At 49.2% G+C, this 14,264-nt stretch overlaps 1 pseudogene; it reads right to left on the bottom strand.

Annotated features, from left to right (window-relative positions):
* Window positions 1-709: 709 nt before the first annotated feature.
* Window positions 710-13,638, bottom strand: LOC143390292 (lysophosphatidic acid phosphatase type 6-like; annotated as a pseudogene).
* Between the last annotated feature and the right edge of the window lie 626 nt (window positions 13,639-14,264).

The following is a 14,264-nucleotide window of genomic DNA, read 5'->3' as shown; positions in this document are numbered from 1 at the left end:
GAGTAAAATGTGAAAATAATTAAATGACAGTTTTGAAATGTCAACCCACTGCATGGAGTTACACTCCATGTTTGTATAAATATATCAAAATATACTCTACTGTCATGTAAAACAAGAAATAGCAAATAAGATTTTTGTTTTTTAGAAAGTCAGTGCAGTCAGGGCCTCTGAGGCCGCACACTGGGCAAACCCTTGGAATGTCAGCCGCCCCGTCTTCCTCAGGACCCTCCTCTACTGCCCACTCCCACATTAAGCCACTAATTCTGAGGATAAGCCGAATGCTCTTATTCTAACAGAAAAAAAGAGGCTTCTGACATTTGTAAGAGGGAAGCCTTTCCTTTTGGTGGCCAAGAAGCAGGCCTTCTACCAACAGCATCCCTACTAGCAGGAAGAGAAAGAGCAAACACAGGCCTGTCCGTCAGAGGGCTGGTCCGAGTCCTGGCTCTGGCACGCACTAGCTCAGCTCAGGCAGGGCTGCCGACTCTCAGCCCCAGCTTCTCACCCACCTGACGGTGAGAAGATGACACTCATGTGTAAAGTGTAACATGATGAAGAAAGTGAGAAATACATTCTTCCATCAGCTTCCACACCTCCCACTAAATCTTTTGAACCTTGGAACACAAGGAAAAAGGGAATGCTGAGTCACTCAGCATGTGGTGCTCTATATTCTTTGCAACACAGGGTGGAGGCACCGGGTCACCAGCCCGGATCAGAAGCGTAAGGACCTGAAAAGGCCGCAGAGCAGGGGCTCTGTCTCCCAGGCCAAGGTGGTGCCAGCAGACAGTGTGAGCAGGCCTGAAGGGCCTCCTTCCCACACACTCGGAGGTCTGACCAAGAATGACTCTGCCCCAGCAGCTGCACAGGCCACTCACCTGTCTTCCCACTGTAGGACGTACAAGGCCGTGTCCATGGCCCTCTGCTCAACCACCTGGGTGAATCTCTGCAGGGTGGGGCAGCTCAAGAGGCTGTGTACCTGAAAGACCACAGGCAGGACTTCAGATCACAGCTTCTGCCCCCAACCTGGCAGCTGCTCGGCTCCCACCCTGGCTGCAAGGACCTGTCTTTTGGGAAGGGGCTAAATAGCTCAAAACGCCATGGCCCCAGGTCCTTCCAAAGCCATGCACTCCTGGTGGGTTGAAGAGCCAGAATCGAAAAGATCTCCTCCATTTCTGATGGCTCCCAACCACTCCACACTTTTTAAAATTTTTATTTAAGTTAAAAAAAGAATAAAACACCAAGGCAAGGGATTCACAAATTTCCACTTGACTTTCATTTTCCCTAAAATGCTTTCTGAAGATCTGCCATACAAATGCTCTACGTGAGCTCTCACCCATGACCTCAGACCACTGCACCTAAGCACAGGTGCGTTTGTGCCTCTGCGGCATGAGGTCATTTTCACAAGAGAAGGAAGGAGGCTCCTACGCTGCCACAGTGTCCAACTTCTGAAGAGATATTTCCCATGTGTGATCTTTATGTATTCATTACACAAAAGAGGTCCTATGGCTAGATTAGTTTGAGGAAAACAGACTTAAAGATTAACTGGAAAAAAAGATTAGCTGGAGGCCGGACCACAGTGGTGCACTCCTATAATTCCAGCAGCTCAGGAGGCTGAGACAGGAGGATCGTGAGTTCAAAGCCAGCCTCAGCAATGGGAGGCACTAAGCAACTCAGTGAAACTGTGTTTCTAAATAAAATATAGAAAATAGGGCTGGGGATGTGGCTTAGTTCAATCCCCGGTAATCCCCCCACCCTGAAAAACAAAAGATGAACCAGAGTTCTTGTGTGTGTGTGTGTGTGTGTGTGTGTGTGTGTGTGTGTGTGTGTTGCTAGGGACTGAACCCAGGACAGCAGGGCCTTGTGCATGAGAGGCAAGCACTCTACAAAGGAGCTCTACCTCCAGCCCCAGAGTTCCTTACTATGGGCTTCTCAGATTTTTAATATGATGATATGCATATACTCTTCAAAAAATGTAGAATAAATAAGTACCCACAAGTTTTAGATCCTAGCAGATACTGACTGAATGTAAAATTCACATGTAAAAATTGAGCACCCTGGGCTGGGGTTGTGGCTCAGCGCGTCTAGCATGCACAGGGATGTGGGTTAAATCTTCAGCCCCACATAAAAATAAAATAAAATAAATGTGTTATTAAAAAAAAATTGAGCACCCCTCCCTACCCACAATCCTCCCTAGTCATCACCCACTCGACCCCTACTCTATCACACACACACACACACCCCAGGTATTCTAAACAAATTTCAAAAAACTGATCTAAAGCTGGATATCTGTACTTCTGACTGATCTAGAGCTGGATGTCCGTACTCCTGACTGATCTAGGGCTGGATGTCTGTACTCTTAACTGATCTAGAGTCGGATATCTGTACCCCTGAATAATCTAGAGCTGGATATCTATATTCCTGACTGATCTAGAGCTGGATGTCTGTACTCCTAACTGATCTAGGGTTGGATGCCCGTACTCCTGACTGATCTAGGGATGGACATCCCGTCTGTACTCCTGACTGATGGACTGTCTTCTTGGGCCAGTACACCTGGATTCGCAGGCTGATGACCGGCTCACTCACTACCTTATCCACCCACTCCAGAGACCGAGTGTAAAGTCCGAATGGGGAAAAGGCCTGTTCACAACTGTACACCACCTCCAGACTCCCTGCACCTCCGCTGTGAGCCTGCGGCCACGAGTAAGAGCTCCTGCACTCCCTCGGCAGTGGCAGCAGGAGGCAGCCACGAGGGTGGGTCTGGGCAAAGCCTCAGGGCAGGCAGGTCTGCCAGCCAAGGTGGGGAGGGGCGCCCTCCACTAGGCAGTTACCTGATCCTCTGCCTCAGGTTCTGGCAGCTTTGGTAGTTGGGGTACAACACTTCCGAGTCTGCCTCAACAGTGTGGATTACAACAGGTCCTGGGAGGAATGGGGTGCACAGGCAGGAAGAGGCTTCACTGGGTTCTTCCCCAAGCCCCACTTCCTCCTCCTCCTCTTTGTCCACCACAGAGATGGAGCACAAGGTCTCCTTAAGGAGAGCAAAGGCCCCAGCACACACCGGCCCTGCTGAGTGTTCCCACGACCCGAGCATCGCACAAAGCAGGCAGCAGCCTTGTTCTGCCCAGCACATGCCCTCCTACGGGGCCATGAACAGACCAGAGGGGAATGGACCGCCCCCACCTTGTCCCAACTCAGGCATTCTGAGGAACACCCTTCAAGGTCTAGAGTTGAGTGAAGGTCTGAGTGAAGCATTCTCCTTTATTTTCTTATCCCACACTCCCCTGTCTCATCCCCAACACTCCTTGCCTTCAAGCCCTGCCAGCAACTAAGCATCCTAATGAAGAATGGGCTATCCCTAATTTGATCAGAACTAGGTAATTTTCTTCCCAAAGTTCAATCTCATAGGCCAATATGGCAACTTATCACATAACAATCTGAGAAAGGTGGCCACAAAGCCATAAATCTCCTCAAGCTGGAGTCCTACCCAAAATAAAAGCCAGCCTTCTAGAAGAGTTGCTAGGAACCAAAGATCAGACCACAGTGTTCCTATACCTAGCTGCTGCTCAGAGATCACTAGCTCTTTTTCCCTCTGGCAACGCCTGGAGGTATCCTAACACCCTGCCAGAAGCAGCAGAGTCCTGTGGCAGCTCTTTTTTTTCCCACAGCCCAGGCCCAAGGGCAAAAGGAACATCTCCCATCAGCAGCAATCTGGAATTCACTGCGGTCAGTCCACACGGCAAGTAGGTGAGCCCGAGTCCCAAGGAGCTCTTTATTCTCCGATTACCGATGACCGGAACCCCAGGTTTTTAAAAGCAGCCATGGTAGCTTTACTAGAACATGAGAATCCAAACACACTTCGTTGGTCTCAACAGAAGGAAACCCCACTAAAGGCCTGTCAGTTAGGTCTTGAGTCCGTAACTAACCCACAGGGCTGCCTTGGGAAGCCACTTTCTTTCTCTAGGGCTCATGTGCAATCCCAGGGGTGGAACCCTATCAGTGATCTCGGGAACCTCGCCCAACACTATGTCCAACAGTAACAGTGCTGATATCTACAAGGTGGTGGTTCAAAGCAGAGTCTATCTGCATGTCCCATGCCCCCTCCTTTCCTATAGTCCCTTGACCTCTGAACAATCCTGGGCTTCTACATGTACAAAAACTCAAAAAATGATCTACATGCACATATCCTTGGATAAGTAGTTGAACCTAAAGTTGACAGCATGGATTTCGATACCAGACTGTTTGAAGTCCACCATTTACCATTTAGTGTGCCTGGGCAGGTCATTTAGCCCCTCTTAGTTCTCTTATTTGTAAAATGGAAAATGGTACCTTCCTCATAGGGTTATAAAAAGACTTAAACAATATATGCAAAGTCCTTAGAATACCGTTTGGTATATACCAAGTCTTTAGTGCTGGGATTTTAAAAACTGATAATAATCTAGTATAACACAGATGGCACTACAGAGTATTATACCATCTGGAGTCTGCTGCTGTATTGGCACCTTGGAACTACAGTTTACAGTAAAAAGACACTCTAAATAGATACTCAAATATGAACTGAGCCAAGGACTGGCCAAATGGGGCCAGCCAGCAGTCTCTAGCTTCCTCCCAGCCTGCGTCTCCACAGTTCTCACGGAGCCCCCTGGAGCTTCTCGAAGATTTCCTTCCTAAAGCAAAACCCAGTGTCGCACCACGTCCATTCATGGTGGCACCTTCTGAGGTTCTTTGGCTCATTCAACTCCCTTGATGCTGGGGAGAGTACAGAAGTATCTCTAACAGGAGTCAAACTGAAGTCCCCATCTCTCTGAGTCCCATGCATACAACCACTACCCAGGAAGCCACACAAGAGACATGTAAGGACCCACATAATTCCCTGCTGGAACCCTGGGGCATCCCCAATTTGTGACCTGCCTGAAGAGAAGGGGTCACCTAAAGACATCTTTCCTCCTTTGTCACGCCTCTGGTGTTTCCAGGAAGAGGGAATTTGCCCTTCTGAAGCTGAGCAAGTGAGGACTTCAGATCAGGCCCTGTGGGTGATTCTTAAGCTCTGGGCTCTCCAGGAGGGAGGGAGAGCTGCTCTGTTTGCTTTCTGTTGGCTATACACGTCTGTGCTTAGCAGCCAACTGCAGCAAGAAACCAGCCACAGCACCCAACCCAGGTAGGGATAAGGCAGGCTCCTCTGGCCTGAAGTTCCTATTCTGTTACACATTTTTAAAAGTTCGATGAATGTTTTGTTTCTGTTTGAGATACTGCTAAAGAAGCTAAAGAAAAGAACAATAACCTTTGCCTTATGGCACCCTTTACTATTTAAATTCTGATGAGGTAATGACGCTCTGCAGACACTCTGCAGACCAGGGATTCAAGTAAGTCTGAATCAATAACAAATGATAAAATGCAGCCACCTTTTCTGGGGGGGGTTGGGGGTCAGGGGTACTCGACCACTGAGCCACCACCCAGCCCTACTCTGTATTTCGTTTAGAGACAGGTCTCACTGGGTTGCTTAGGGCTTTGCTAAATTGCTGAGGCTGGCTTTGAACTTGTGATCCTCCTGCTTCAACCCCCCTCCCCCAGATACTGGGATTACAGGACTGTGCCACCGTGCCCAGCCAAAAATGCAGCCTCCTTTGATGGCCAGGGACCCTAGATATATGGGATCCATGAGGGGAAAAAATGCAGTCCTTGGGAGTAAAAAGTTGGGGAATTTCTGACCGCAGCCATACACAGGTTTATCATCAAAACTCAACTAGGAAACGCAGCTAATGCTTGGGTCCTACTGTGAATCAGCACTCTTCTGCCCTCCTCTCCCTTAGCAGGTCACTACTGTCCCCGGGATGCAGCCAGCACGGCCCTGGGCAGCCTGTGCAGATGCCTGGGAGGAGAGGCCAGAGCAGGAGGCACACTGGAGCCACTCCTGACAGGTCAGGCTGAAGCTGCAGCACACGGCAGGCAGCAAGGACCCTGAGGACAGGCACACCCGAGGCCACATGTGCAGAAGAGAGATGGGGAAACGGACACAGAGAGGGACTCTGGGAGGCCGCTCCTCAAGGGCCAGGGGCTGGCTTGTAGACCCCACAGACAGACCTTCTTTCTGACATTGGAAAAGCCCAGCCAGCAAACATCGAGTGGACTCCAGATTCCGATGCATGTTGGTGGAGCGAACACTGGAAAAAACAGAAAGGCAGAGACGTGGGGGAAGGAAGGCTGAGTCATACACTGCACCACGAGCAGCTGCAGTCTCCGGACACCCAGGGCCCTGAGGTCAGGAAGACGCTTCGCTGCTGCTCGGTGGGATGGCTGCCCCCAGAGGACGCACAGGCCAATGAACGCGACCTCCAGTCACTACTGCTCTCAGGACCACTGCATCAGACAACTTTCCCCCAAACCTCTCTGGGAGAAGACAGGAGCCCCTGGGGTATCTGACCTGCTGCGCCCCTCCCCTGACTCAGGCAATGGCAAGGCCCTACTGAGGTGGATGGCGCAAGGCGTCCATCCTCTGGAGGAGCGCAGTATGTTTCTGGGAATGGGCTAATTTGTTTTTGTATTCCTTTAATAAGTATACTTGTGACTTCTAATATGACCATTAAGTATGAAGGAAAAAACATGACTTTCCCAATTAATACAACTACTTCTAAAGAATGGATCTGTTTGCTCTAAATGCAATGATTCAGCTGTGGAGTGTAAATTGTTAATGTCTAATGAAAAATTCCCTGTATTCCTGTCAAGGAAGTTTTTGAGAAATTAAATTAAAATCTAGAGAAGAAAAATTAATGTTAAGAAGACAGATTAGTGCTTAGTACTGGGCAACTTGTTCTTGTTCCTGAGCACAATGGTTTGTGCTCTTACTCTTGTTTGATTAAAATTAAAAACAAGTCAACCACTTGCCATAACCATGGCACCGGTTCCAGTCAGTAAGCCAAGAAAGAATAGTCAAGGTATAGGCTAATAGTTTGGGACATTTGTAACTATTATTAAAAGTTAACTAAGCAGAAACAGCTCAAAGCAAAACACGAACTGAAAGTACAAATGTTTGCTTATGCACAAGCCAAGATACATTCTTCTATTCTGATTGTAGCTAGGTAATATTTTGTTTCTTTAAATAATGATTCCTGTTTTGTAACCACAAAGTACTGTGAGCCTGCCAAAATGAAAAGTATATATGATCAACTTCACAAGTAAAGATTGGGATCAACACCTGCACTTTGGTGTCTGTGTTGTTTCTCCACCCCTCTTTCGCCGACTCCTCACCATCCGTTCGTCTCCTGAGACCCCCTGTTGGAGCTGGTCTCCGACATCGACCCCTCACACTCAAGACCTCACTCAGTGCCACATCTCCTCTTCTAATGACTCACAAGACCTCCTGCGGGTGGAAAGTCGGCGAAAGGAAGGGGACGTCTTTGACATAGTTCTTCCTCAGCCTCTCCCCCAGGGCAAACATCTGCTGCATGCCCACCGTGGTCAGCTGCCCAGCCAGCATGCCCCCCTGAGGTGGGGAAGAAAGAGAATCAGACACCTGCCAGCTGATCTCACCCAGAGACCCACTGAAACTCGCAGTGGCCCAGAGCAGGACACATGCTCACCTTCAAGGTAGTCCTGCTGTACTGAGAGTCATAAGGAAAATGTGGTTTGGGGCCACCAGCTCGGTGACTGTGTGATCAAACTGAGTTTGGGGTGGGACCTCTAATAGCTGGGGGTTCCACTCTACCTGTTGTGATCATAAAAAACAAGATATGTTTTTTTAAAAGTTTCTTGAAACTCACAGCATTAACATCTGGTGGTCACATGGAACATTAGGCAGAATCACTCGAACATTAGGCTACAGACCTTCCCGTGGGAGGAAAAGGGAGAAACGACCGATTTAGGATTCCAGGTGTTCTTGGTCCAGGTCCTATGAGTACTGCACTAATACTGTCAGGAGCTACTCTGGCCCTGAGCCCAGGCTGAAGGGGAGAGATGGCCAGTGCTGGCGGCAGGTGCTTGGCGTGCATGAGCATGGCCTTAGTGACCATGCCTGGGAAATCTCCAGGGAACCTGGACCCCCACGTAGCACACCACACATGCTGTGTCCCTTGTTATCAGTTCCTGCTATCCAATTTCTGAAATAAACAGCTGCCAACAGGAAGCCTTGGCTGCTCCCCACCTCCCTTTATTCCCTGCAGTCTGGCACTTGCTCCCGCTGTCCTGCAATGGCTCCCAGACATCCCAAGTGGCCACAATCCCAAGCTCCAGCTGTCGGTGACTCTCGCAGCCAGGAGTGCACCTCCACATAACCTCGCAACCTCAGCTGTCCTTTCCAGTGCTACCACACCCTCCCAGGCCCAGGACTCCAACTTGTGACTCCCTGCCACACACAATCCCTGCAGCCCTGTTGGCCAGAATAAAGTCACTCTGAATGCTCCTGCTGTGACCGCACATCAGAGTAGATCTTACTACCTCCTCCTTCCTTTTTCACAGTTGATCATCACTCCTTCTCCTCAGTTCTGAGCCTGGCTTGCATAGCATGGCTCAACCTCTTCTCAGCACCCCCTCAGGACTTCTCCCCTGCCCTACACACTACCTCTCCAGCCCCACAACTGTTTCCTTCAGCGCCATCTTCATACCTCCTAGTTTTTCAATGTATGTTCCTAGAATTTTCTTTCCTGTCATCTGAGAAGACTCCTTCGTTCCGTAAAACTCAATAAGCCTGACCATGGCTCTGAACTTCTATAGCAATACTGGTGGCTCTCTCTGGTAACCTTTACATACTGTTCTAGGAGAGTTCCTTTACTGGTCTGTCCTGTTCAGTAGATTTAGCTTCCTGAGAACAGAGACTCGGTCATTTATTGACCTTTGTATTCTGAAATCCTAAGAAGGGCATAGCACACCATACATGAAATTAATAACTCTGACCATCTGCCAGATCCTGTGGAAGATATCAAGCTTGAGATAATTTGGCCCTGCCTTTCCCTGATTTTCAGATTAATAGAGGAAGCAAACTCTGAGTCTAAATGACATAATAAAAGGGAATATATGCTATAAGAAACCAGATGAAGTCCATTGTAGTTCAAGGTAAAACAGACATTCTCTTCTGCTTGAGGATTCAGGGAATATTTCACAGAACAGATCATATGTGAAATGAACAGAATTTAGACAAGCAACAACTGGGACTTGGGAGTAAGAAGCAGGTAAGAAGAAATGGTGGCATTCAGGATTCCAAAAACAGCTAGAAAATTGGAGCAAAGTAGAGATACTAAAGAATGTGTATACAAAGAAGTAGTCTAGTTTGTCTCAAACTGGGAATGGTTTTCAAGCCTTTTAATTAGCAAATGCCAAGAAAAGCTGAATATTCAATTTGTACATGTAAATGCAAAAACTGGAGTATCTCCAGCTGCAGTAGGAATAAGAACCCAGAGCCCCAGGCAGCCAGCCCCTGGCCCACAGCTCCAGAGTAGTTCAAAAGTCACGAGTATAATACTATTGGACTGGGAAGACCAATGCAGGAAAGTCAAGTTTATGATGTCTGCCATAGTCTACATGAGTACTGTTGGTCACCTCTTCACTGCTATGACCAAAAGGCCTAAAGAGAACAATCTAGAAAAGGAAAGGTCTATGTGGGACTCACAGGTGCAGAGGTTCAGTCCATGATTGGTTGGCTCCATTCCTCTGGCCAAGGTGAGGCAGACCAGGGTGGTGGAAGGGTGTGGTGGAGCAAAGCTGCTCAATGCTGGTAGCCAAGAAGCAGAGAAGACAAGGCACCAGAGACAGAATGCAAACCCCAAAGCATGCTGCTAGTGACCTACTGCCTCACCTGCTAGTCAGCACCCAGCACAGCAGCCCCCACCCCGAATCGCCAATCCATGCAACGGACTGATCCACTGATCATGTCACCATGCTCATAATACAATCATTTTACCTCTGAATATTCCTGCCTTGTCTCATCCATGAGATTTCAGGAGATACCTCAGTCCAAACAATAAAAGGATCCAAGATTTCACCTAAGGCAGCAAGAACAGAGGAGGTAAATGTGAGACATCTGAATTAGTAGGTAAAAGTTTTATTTTGTGGCTGGGTTGGCAGTAACTAAGGAAAAAGAAAGGAAAACTACTACTTTGATTTTGAGCCTGTGTACCTAATGTGGAAAGGGTAGAGGAGGTGCTCCCTGACTAACACTAAGACAGAAGAAAGCGGGGAAACTGCATTCACTTTTGGTCACTTAAAAGTTTGAGTAAAGTCCTCTGTGCTCCCAGTACTCTTGGCATAACCCCATCATTGAAATGTTCTGTCTCTCTCCGTCACTACACTGAAAACTGACATGAAATCACCCTTCTCCAGGTCAGAGACCTAAGTCCACAGGGCCATTCAGCTTCACTGAGAAGGCTCTCTGCTTAGCCACCTTTCTGGTTCCCAAGAGACAAGTCCTGCAGTGCAGGTCACACAAAGTCAAGAGCCCACGTTTTCAGAGGATCAACATGGTTTCATAAATGGTGTCCATCCCACATACACACTCTCATCCTCTTTCCTCTTCTTAACTTAATGATAAAGACTGACTTGATAAATCTCCTTATATTTATACCCCATTTCCAAAAAGAAACAGACGACAGCGATATCTAAAATCTGGTAAGACAACCAAGTCAAAGTAGGTAAGAGACAAAACCAAATAAGCATAGTGGCAAAAACAGATGCAGTAATAAGGTTACCAAAAATGCATCTATCAAAAACCCATACACCTATCATAGGTGGACCACAAGTTTGGCACCAACTTTCTGGCTTTTATATAAAAGGAGAAATTTGATCAGCTAGACAAGTTTAAAGATAAAAGCAAGCAAACTGTTCAGGAGAAGTACACCATATCTAATGCTAACAGACAAATTCCTCCCAAGGGTCCTCATAAAGAGGAGAGAGTAATATAATGAACATCTTTTCAGTAGTCACAGCAATGAGTTCTGTGGGGTTGTTTCTCCCAATTCCCTCAACACAGAAAGAGAACATCTCACCAAAGCACATTTCAGTGAAGCCAATTCTATACTGGGAGGATATGCTAAATTCCAAGTAAGAGAAAAAATTTTGCAAACAAAAAACTTCCAGGTGTAGGTTTTTAAATAAAACCATAGTTTTAAACCTGGGTTATACACTGGCATCAGCAGGACATTTTCTAAAAAGTTACTGATGCCTGAGCCCTATTCTGAACCTCCCTGGGGGGAAGGCCCTTTACTTCTTAATGATGAAGAGTCCAGACAATTCTAAAGTTTCACCAGAGAAAATCTTACAATGTCTGGACACTTGGGTCAATTAAACCAGGATTCTGGGGGGAAGACCCAGGCATCAGTATTTTTAAAATATCCCCACTTGAGTTCAATATCCTACTAAGGTAAAGAACCATCACTATAGAAAGATGGATGTACTGGCCTGGCACATTCTTCAGGTGCTGCATCCTGAACGCCACCTTTCTCAGCTGAGCTCTGGCTAGGTATTAAGTAACAAGACATTATGCTTCCTAGCTAATCTATCTTGTCAAATAAAACCCAAAATACCTTAACAATGAAGCTAGGGGAGGGTGAACTGTCTTTAATGAAAACAGAAGAACCTGCCTGGTGGTCATCCTGCCACTGTTTGCAGGGGAACCAGGGAAACCTAAAATGAGAGTCAAATCTATTCTTTTGAAAGTATACTAGGATCTACTGTAATGATCAGGAAAACAGCTAATTATGTTCCATAATTTTATTTCCAAGGCACATACTTTTATCAAGATAGGCTAAACAAATAGTTATTTAAGCCCTAAAAAAACCACTCATATTTTAAACAAGACTACTTTCTAAGGATTTGTAAAATAACTGAAATGACCTGTCACATGTGTTTATCTATAAACCAATCAGAAATCAGTAAACATGTACCAAAAGAAATTTTAGTTTTTGAATGGCTGCTACATGGTCCCACCTGAATATAATTAATATCAGAACTAGGAAGATAGAAAATCCCAATCACCTGTCTATTAAATGGGATATTGAAAAGAAAACCTGGGCAAGGCCTTCCAGAAGCAAGTTATAGAGGGCTGACGACATTCACTTTGGACATTCACTGATGACATTCACTTGAAAGAGGGTGGTTTCCACCCCTGGATTTTATGCACATATTTTATTCTAGATTACCAAACAGTTTTAAAGCATCTACCTACAGTCTGCAGGTATGATCTGGTAGGAGAGGTACTGTGTCTTCTCTTATTGCAAAACGAGGCCATGGACTATGATGTTCCGCATTTTGTAGTTAGAGATGATGGATGAAGCTGGTGTGCTAAGCAATAAGGACCCCCTCTTCCAGAAAGGCATAAGACACCCATCACACACCCACTGGCTCAGGAGAAATCTCTAAAAGAAACTAAATCTTTTTACAGGGCTTCGGGGAATACATGCACTGTACATTCGAGGCCCAGGTCTAGACAGTCAAGCTTTATTCTTTGCTACCACTGATAACCTGTCTTTAACATGAAAAAAAAGTGTGTGTGTGCATTCCTATCAATTACTTCCCAGCCCTCTGTAACAAGAATAAATGGGGAAAAGTGGGGGTAGAGGTTGCCCAAGAGATGGTTCATGTGCTTACAAAACGATAAGGAAATGATAAGGCCTGCTTTGAAAACTGGGTTTTAGTGTACAGTGTGAAGAGTCCAACTCTCTCGGTTTCCTCTAGAAAGCAACTATGACCAGAAAGATGGACAACCTGTTGATTTGTTCCAACTTCAACCTAAGCGTCGCAACTAGGCATTCCACAATTACTTGTGGGACTTGGGGACCTGCGTACAGAGAGGCTAACCATAAAAAAACATGGAATTATTTGTGCTCTAAGGCTATTTAGTCATCGTTAACCCTGCAGAGTTGAAAGCATCATATCCCCAAACCGACCACAAGCCCTTCCACTAACTATAGGTCTAGAAGCCTGAAACGCAGACAGCCGGGACACAGCCTCTGTCACCACGTCTTCCTGAGACTTCTAACCGCCTCCAGCTAACCCTGAGAGGGAGTCCTGGAACCTATCCCAAGGCAGCCCGAGGTCCCCTTAGGCAGGTCCCTGACACAGCGAGACGGTCCCCGACAGCACCGAGGCGGCCGTCCCTGGCTCGCGACACGCCACTTTTGGGCCCTGGCGCGCCGCTGACCACTGGCCAAAGGGCCCCCAGGCGAGTCCCGAGCTCCTCCTGAGGAGCAGCGGCGCCACAGCTGGGGGCGACCCTGGAGGTCTGGGGCGCGCACCGCCGGAAGGGCCCGTCGGGGATCCGGGGATCCGGGAGCAGGGGAGCGGGGAGCCGGGGAGAGGGGGAGAGGGGGAGCGGGGAGCCGGGGAGCGGGGAGCCGGGGAAGCCGGGGGAGCCGGGGGAGCCGGGGGAGCCGGGGGAGCCAGGGGAGCCGGGGAGCTGGGGAGCGGGGAGCCGGGGAGCTGGAAGCCGGGGAGCGGGGGAGCGGGGAGCCGGGGAGCCGGGAGCAGGGAGCCCGGAGAGCGGCTCACCTGATCCGTGCAGGGCAGCAGCCACAGCGGGCTCTGCGCGCCATGCCTGAACACCACCTGCACCTGCTTCAGCTCCAGGTGGCCGCGCGCCTCGGGGCGCAGCTCGCCTGGGGCCACCCGCCGCGCGCGTAGACAGCAGGCCAGCGCGGCCAGCGCGCCCAGGGCGCGAGCCGCCATGGGGCCGCCCCGAGCGCGCGGGGACCCCGGGTGAACACTCCGGCCCACCCGACGGGCCGCGCCTCGCCCTTGCCCTCGCCCTCGAGTCCTCAAGCCCGCTTTCCAGTCGGGTCCCTGCGCTCCTGAAGGAACAGGCCCCTGCATGAACGGCGGACACCCCACAGATGACCGGCTCCACTGGCCACAGCTCCTAGCCCTTCCCGGCCCGGAACCGTCTCTGCCGGGCCCGCAGAGGAGCACGGGAAGTGGAGTCCCCAGGCGCGCTTGGCTGGCGCCCTCCGCCAGCGGGAACTACAACTCCCACAAGGCCATGCGCCGGGACTCCGCCGGGCGGGGCGGCGGGAACCCTCGTGGGCAGACCTGGGCGCTGGGGCGGCGGGAACCCGCGTGGGCAGGCCTGGGCGCTGGGGCGGCGGGAACCCGCGTGGGCAGGCCTGGACGCTGGGGCTGCGGGAACCCGCGTGGGTAGGCCTGGGCGCTGGGGCTGCGGGAACCCGCGTGGGCAGGCCTGGGCATGGGGGCAGGAACCCGGGAATCTGCCAGGAGGAGGCCAGCTCCAGGTAGAACTGAAGGACAGGGAGTGGGACTTTGAGTCTGGCTTTGAACTTGGGAAACTTATTCCAAGT

The sequence above is a fragment of the Callospermophilus lateralis genome, unplaced genomic scaffold, assembly GCF_048772815.1.
Source record: "Callospermophilus lateralis isolate mCalLat2 unplaced genomic scaffold, mCalLat2.hap1 Scaffold_52, whole genome shotgun sequence".
Lineage (NCBI taxonomy): Eukaryota > Metazoa > Chordata > Mammalia > Rodentia > Sciuridae > Callospermophilus > Callospermophilus lateralis.
The sequence above is the reverse complement of the archived record's forward strand: the minus strand, read 5'-3'. Positions and strand labels throughout refer to the sequence as shown.